This window comes from Micromys minutus, assembly GCF_963924665.1.
Source record: "Micromys minutus genome assembly, chromosome: 7".
In the NCBI taxonomy this organism is placed as follows: Eukaryota; Metazoa; Chordata; class Mammalia; order Rodentia; family Muridae; genus Micromys; species Micromys minutus.
In genome coordinates, this window is record NC_137976.1 from 24,644,464 (window position 1) to 24,652,191 (window position 7,728).

The following is a 7,728-nucleotide window of genomic DNA, read 5'->3' on the forward strand; positions in this document are numbered from 1 at the left end:
TATAACTTAGTACTTTATTATGTTTAAACCCAAATGCCTCACTCAGGATGGTATTCTCAAGTTCTATTCATTTGCCTGGATATTAGGTAAAGTCATTGTTTGTAATATCTGATTAGTACTCCATTGTGTTAATGTACCACACTTTCTGTATCCATTCATCTACTGAAAGACATCTGGGTTCTTTCCAGCTTCTGGCTATTATAAAGAGGGCTGCTATGAGCAATGTGGTGCAAGTGTCCTTATTATATGTTGTGGCATCTCTGAGGCAAATGCCCAGAAGTGGAATAACTGGGTCTTCGGGTGGTACTATGTCTAATTTTCTGAGGAACCGCCAGACTGATTTCCAGAGTGGTTGTACTAGCTTACAACCCAACCAACAGTGGGGGAGTGTTCCTTTCTCTCTGCATCTTTGCCAGCATCTGCTGTCATCTGAGTTTTTGATCTTATCCATTCTGATTGGTGTGAGGTAGAGAATATCATCCTGAGTGAGGTAACCCACTCACAAAAGAACAGACATAATATGCAGTCACTGATAGTGGGATACTAGCCCCAGAAAGCTCTGAATACCCAAGAGACTATTTACTGACCATATGAATCTCAAAAAGATGAAAGGCCAAAATGTGGAAGCCTCTGTCCTTCTTTGAAAAACAAAAATAAGTGTATAGCACCCTCTCAGAATGTGGTACACCTAGACCTTAAATCCTTAATAATTCAAGCCTTGTGGAAATCCTTGGTGTTTAAAAATCATTATGTTTAATTTTTACACACCAAGAAAACTTCAACTATTTCCATGTTACATTTAGTGTTATATGTACTTTATGCTCATTGTAACTAGTAAGTTGTCAATGCTTACTATCAAACCTTCAAAAAAATTCAAGTACTGACAAAAAATATATTCCTATAGTTTTACGCAAAATTGCTTTTAAAATCTGCACATTTATCTTTGGGTTTTTTTTGAAAAGTAAAGTTGTTTAATTTAAAAAAATTCCAGATACCACACAAATATTTTTATTTTCTTTTATAAGTCAATTTTTCAGTCTTCTGACAAAAATACTTAAGAAGTGTTTGCACACGGTGTGGCTTTGTCCATAGCCAATAGGGCAGAGGTGATGGCAACAGAGCCAAGAGCTTTAAAGTATACAAAAGGCTACTGATTCTATTCCATCTGCAGTCAGAATGAGCAAAGTACCTGCCCAGCTTGGTGTCTCATGTCCTATGTATTTAGTCAACAACTGCAAAAGTCAGGGCTTTCTCAAAACGTTCAGGAAAACCTTACCAAAAGCCTTTATGTCCAAGTAACTTACATTTTACAAGCCTACAAAGCTTCCAGCCAATGAACAATGCTAACACATTCTGTTGCTGTCTGGAAATGCTAGCTGGAATCCCTCTGTAACACCTTGGGTTGACAGCTACACCTATATACCCACCTTTGCAAAGAAGAAAACATTAGTCATTGTTACCCAGTAGGTTCTGGAATTTCAAAAGGATGAGCATGTTCACCTTAGAGCATTTAATAGGCAATGTCTTCTCTACAATTACCTTTTCTTTCTTTCTTTTTTTTTTTTAAAATGGAAAGAATCACTTAAGAATCAAATTGCTTTATCTGCATGTACGTTGTCTGCTTTCTTAAACTCACATACCTCTTCTGGCCAAACAGTATTCTTAATTAATCTCTGCTGTCTCTCACTATAGCTAACCAATAAATAAGAAAAGTATACCACCATTCCTCAGCCTACATAAAAATGCCTCTTCTACCAAAAACTTAATCCTTTACTTTGCACTCAAAGTCGATCATTTTCAGAGCCTGAGCAGGAAGAACTTATTAGAGGATGACAGGAATATCAACTAGCCCAATTCTATTGCCCATAGAATCCTTGATTCCCTTAGAACCTCAAGATCTGGCCTCCAGTGTTTACATATCTCTTCCAAACTTCCACCAGAATGATTCTCAAAATTCTGCTTCCAACACTCTAGGGCACTTCAAGCTTGCCATTCTAAATGTTTTCACTTTTGTCTTGAAAATCCTAGAAACCAGAGGAACAGGTTCATCACAGTAACCACTCTTGTCAGTACCAATATCTTATTTTGGTTATTTTTCTCTTCGCTGTGACAGGATACCTGGGCTGGGAAAAAAATGGTTTAAGGGAGGAAGGAAAGGGTTATATTGGTTCACAGTTTGTGTGCATTGTGATGAAAAAGTATGTCATAATACTTTATGTGAAATACATTTACCATAGCTTTTGATTACTACTTCAAATCTCAATTTGTCATTTGAAAACAAAACTTATGGACAGAGCTCAGAGCGTAGTCCTTTACTTCTGCTATGCAATCTAAGACTGAAATCCTACATTATGTTCCATTAATTTTTTTTAATTTAAAAAAATTAAAAAAAAAAGAAATCCTACATTATATCGAAGCTAAGCTGGCCAACCCCGACCCTCAAGAGGCCTGAGGCCAGCGACATCATCCTGTCCATCATGAAAGCAGGTCAAGCTATTTCTGGGCCTCTACTGGTAACCATCTTGGGTCAGCAAGGTGTCTCTACCAACCAGTTCTGCAAAGAGTTCAACGAGAAGACAAAGGACACCAAAGAAGTCATTCCATTGACTACAAAAATTTTTATAAAACCCGACAAAACATTTGATCTCAAGATTGGGCAGCCCACTATCTCCTACTTTTTAAAGGTAGCTGCTGGAATTGAGAAGGGCACCTGTCAAACTGAGAAAGATGTGGCAAGTCTGGTGAGTTCGAAACTACATATGAGATTGCCCGTGCCAAAGCTAAGGATGACGCTTTTGCCATGCAAGATGTATCCCTGTCTTCTGCTCTCCGTTCCATCATTAGATGTGCCCATTCCCTAGGCATTCATGTGCTGAAGGACCACATGCCAGACCAACTGGCAGCATTGCAGAAGGAATGAGCTGAGTTTTTGGCTGCTCAGAAAGAGGCAGATTTGGCAGCCGAGGCAGAAGCTGCCAAGAAGTGACCCCAACTTCGACACTCTGAAGTGAGAGGCCGAGAAGGGAGCCCACTGAGGAAGTTGAGCCAAAGGACTTCATGGCAACACGATTTACAGTTTCCTGACCAATTTCTTTTTTTTAAACAACTTTATTTTACAAAACAAAGATAAATGTACAGATTTTAAGAATTTTTTGCATAAAATTATACAATACATTTTTGTCAGTACCTTTTTTCATATTTTAAAATAATTTTTACATAAAACTGTATGAATATATTTGTTAGTCAGTACTTGATTTTTTTAAAGGTTTGATAGTATGCATTGAAAACTTAATAGTTACAATGAGCATAAAGTACTTGTAAAACAAAAGGTAACATGGAAATAGTCAAAGTTTTCTTGTTGTATAAAGATTTTTTTGTTTTGTTTTGTTTTGTTTTCTTTATTTCTTGGAATTTATACAGTCTGTGAGTTGTTTCTGGGGCAGTCCCAGCCTCTGGGGTTAGCATCCCATTATCAGTGACTGCATATTATGTCTGTTCTTTTGTGACTGAGTTATCTTACTCAGAATGATATTCTCTAGATGCAGCCATTTTCTTAAGAACTTAGTCAGGTTATTGTTTCTGGTGACTGAGTAGTATTCCATTGTGCAAATGTACCACAATTTTTGTATCCATTCGTCTTCTGAAGGACATCTGGGTTCTTTCCAGCTTCTGGCTATTATGAATAGAGCTGCTATGAACATGGTGGTGCATATATCTTTGTTGTGTACTAAGGTGTCTCTGGGGTATATGCCCAGCTGGGTCTTCAGGTAGTACTATATCCAATTTTCTGAGGTATCGCCAGACTGATTTCCAGAGTGGTTGTATTAGTTTGCAACCCCACCAACAGTGGAGAAGGGTTCCTCTTTCTCCGCAACCTCGCCAGCATCTGCTGTCATCTGAGTTTTGGATCTTGGTCAATCTGACTGGTGTGAGGTGGAATCTCAGGGTTGTTTTGATTTGCATTTCCCTGATGGCTAAGGATGTTGAGCACTTCCTCAGATATTTCTCAGCCATTCGATATTCCTCAACTGAGAACATTTTGTTTAGCTCTGTACCCCATTTTTAATAGGGTTATTTGATTCTCTGGTGTCTAGCTTTTTGAGTTCTTTGTATATCTTAGATATTAGGCCTCTATCTGATGTGGAGTTGGTAAAAATCTTTTCCCATTCTGCTGGCTGCCGTTTTGTTTTCTTGACAATGTTCTTAGCCTTACAGAAACTTTGCATTCTCATTAAGTCCCATTTGTTAATCTTTGACCTTAGACCTTGAGCTACTGGTGTTTTGTTCAGAAAATTTTCTCCTGTGCCTATATGTTCTAAAATTTTCCCTACTTTCTCATCTAGTAGTTTCAGTGTATCTGGTTTAATGTGGAGATCTTTGATCCACTTACACTTGAGCTTTGTACAAGGAGATAAGAAAGGGTCTATTTTCATTCTTTTGCATGTTGAGTGCCAGTTGGACCAGCACCATTTGTTGAATAGGCTGTCCTTTTTCCATTGAATGTTTACAGCTCCTTTGTCAAATATAAGGTGACCATATATTTGAGGGCTCATTTCTGGATCTTCTATTCTGTTCCATTGATCCACATGCCTATTTCTGTACCAGTACCATGCAGTTTTCAGCACAATTGCCTTGTAATATAGTTTGAGGTCAGGGATAGTGATTCCCACAGATGTTTTCTTGTTGTTGAGGATGGATTTTGCTATTCTAGGTCTTTTGTTGTTCTATATGAAATTGCACCAATTTCTATACATATGCTGTGCCAAGGGATCAAGCTTAAATAAACATTTCTTGTCATAAAAAGAAGAAAACAAAACATATTGATAATTTTGTTATGTATACATTATTCATGTGTCCAGTCATCACTCAGAAATTGAGTCGCACTTACCACTTCAGCAGCAAATATAAAGGTAGGGTGCAATCAGAGGGCAACCTAACCCAGACTTAGTGATTTTGTAGTTTGGTAGTTTAGTGGTAGATACACACACACAAACACACATACACACACACACACCAAATGCGCATGCACACACACGTGTATGTGTATTTGTGGATTATATGTCAATATATGCATATATACTTCAAATATATAATTGGTATATTAAAAAATGAAAAATAGTGCCATGTAGGAAATAATCCAGTTTAACTGTAATGATCTAGGAAGATTCAGAACTACAAAGCATTTATGTATGTGTCTGAGAGGAATGTGTTAAAAGGCTGGGAGGTTTGATGGGTGAGTACCAGGCATTTTGGAAATAAAACATAATAATGATGAAAATCAACACAAAGCAAGAAGTAAAAAAACAATGTGCTTTTTTTTCGCTGTGGTGAGAAAATTCAGTAGAGCTTCCTGTTGCATCTGTACGAACTTTATGACAGTTGTTATCTCCCAAAAATGAATGACATCAACAATTCAAAATGACAAAGTGGGCAGCAGATTCTAAGTCTTGGTTCTGTGTCACTTCAAACCTATTACAGTGGCATACAAACTGCCACAATTTTTAAATATTAGGTGTTTTATCATGCTTTAGGATTTTTATTTCCTATAATTATTGAAAAAAAAGATCACTTCAAATTTATGCCCAAAAGGAGTCTTTCAGCAAGTATTATTTTTTAATTGAGTTCCCATAGCATTAATTCAAAAGATATTCAAAGATACTTTCGCATATTTTAAGATCATATACTAATTTTTATAAAAATGCTTTCAAATAGATCCCTAGTCATATAAAATAATCCTTTTCAAGAGTGAATCTTAATTTCTGTATTTCACAAAATAGGTTTGTAAAAAGAAAAATTAAAGTACAGGTATATGCTTTGAATATATTTTGTAGATTTTTAGCATTCTGTTTTAGTATCAGCCATCTAACTTTCTTGGTGTCATTATACTACTTATTAAAAATACATTTTTTGTACACAGGAAAAGTCTAAGCACAAGTTTTCATTATAAGTTTTTTGGCATCAAAATTGACAACCAATATTTTAAGCAATTTTATTATTTTATAAATTCTATATTGCACCAATCTTAAAAAAATAATAAAATACCATCTCTAATTGGTTTTTAAGGTTATCTGTGTTGCCCTAAGAAGTCAAGTGAGCTACATATTAGGACCATTGGGAGTTGGACCTTACTAAGAAATGGTTATTTTTATGAGGAATGCTATTACATGTTTATGAGGCAATTTGACCTCTATGAAAGTCCTCTGTTATCTGAAAACAATATTCAATTTACAATACTAGCTGTAGTCATTTCAGAAAATCCCAGGTTCGGGAACACATTTGATATTTTCTGTGTGGTTGTTGTTGTTTATAGAGGGCCTTGTAGTGGTCAGAGTGGAACCCTCCATTTTTCTCTTTTAACAGTGGTGTTGCTGATCTCACAAATCATATTTCGGTTGGATATGAAAGGTACACGGCTGCCAGCATTTTGTTAGAAATAATGACACACTTTACTACCTGTAAGTGCTGAGTGAGTGCTTCTGCCTCTTCTTCCCAAGGTGACTGTAACACAGATTGATGAAAGAGGCTGCAGGACAACAAAGGTTAAAGAGGCAGACCCAGAGCTAGAAGCCAGGCTGACACTGATGGAGTGGGTGGCAATGAGAATGCCCACGTTAGTGTCCTATCCTCTGATAACCAGGGTAATATGAAAACTGACTACAGGAGAAAGGGACAAATTAAATCCATTAATCAAGCATATCTCTGCTAAACAGTTGCTCTAAAGAGATGAACAAATGAAAAATTTACTATTTGTTTTCATGCTTGCAAGGATGGAGAAGAAAATTATTTATAAAGTACCGGCCACACTATTAGTTAAGTTTTTTCTTGAGGAAACTATTTATTGCTTTGTCAAAGGACAAATGAACCTCATTAAGGAGATTAGTTTCAGTCAGTAGTTTTGCATTAGGACATACTAATAATACACACTTCAGAAGCTACCCTGAGTAAAATTATGAATATTGAAATCCGTTTTTCATTTCTTCATTTACGAACTGCTTGAAAATGACCACTCTATTAGATATCACAGAAAAAATAAAAGAAAATCAGATGAACTTCACCTCTCGCCCCAGTTCCAGAAAAAGAAGCACTTCAGTGTGAGCTTTGTGAGCTATGTGCTGATAGGTTCACAGATGCAGGGGCCGTAACTTGGCCATGGCATTTTACCCTTATGTTGAAGCGTGTCAAACAGAGCTCCGTGCCAAAAGCAATTTTTGATAAGCTCCTTTGCAATCCTTTTCTTCTCAACATGTTTTAAGTGCCTTGGACAAATGGCAAGCTGGCATCTGGTATTCAGAAATTCCCCTTCAATCCACACAGTGCAGGGCAAGAAAAGAAAAATGTGTTTGCTTGCTATCAGTCTTGTCTGGCTAGTAGAGCTGAGGATCCTCATACTGCTACAGTGAGTGGAGTTCATTTCCCGTATTCATTTAATCCCTGGCCTTTCTGTCAAGGTGGCTAACAAGGGGAGTAATTACTGCTCTGTATGAGAGACAGGACTAGGATGCTGACACCTGTCTTCAAAAACAAGAACAAACCATACTCCTTTCAGGGAGTGCATGTATCAGTTTTGAATCAACTGACCCATGCTGAATTGAGACGGCTGTCCCAGGAAGAAAGGTCCAAACTGATGTCCAGTCCCTTGGGCCATTGAAGACACCACCATCTACTTTTGACCTCCTTTTGTTGATAAGTGCCTGTTTCATATTTGGGGATGCAAGGACCATTGACATC

At 37.1% G+C, this 7,728-nt stretch overlaps 1 pseudogene across 1 annotated transcript in view; it reads left to right on the forward strand.

Annotated features, from left to right (window-relative positions):
- The window catches only part of LOC308422620 (large ribosomal subunit protein uL11m-like), an 11,272-nt pseudogene extending 8,286 nt beyond the window's left edge, over positions 1-2,986 (forward strand). The window contains exon 3 of the transcript in view: positions 2,397-2,986. The product of the transcript in view is annotated as a large ribosomal subunit protein uL11m-like (transcript). The remainder of the gene's footprint in view (positions 1-2,396) is intronic.
- Positions 2,987-7,728: the final 4,742 nt, after the last annotated feature.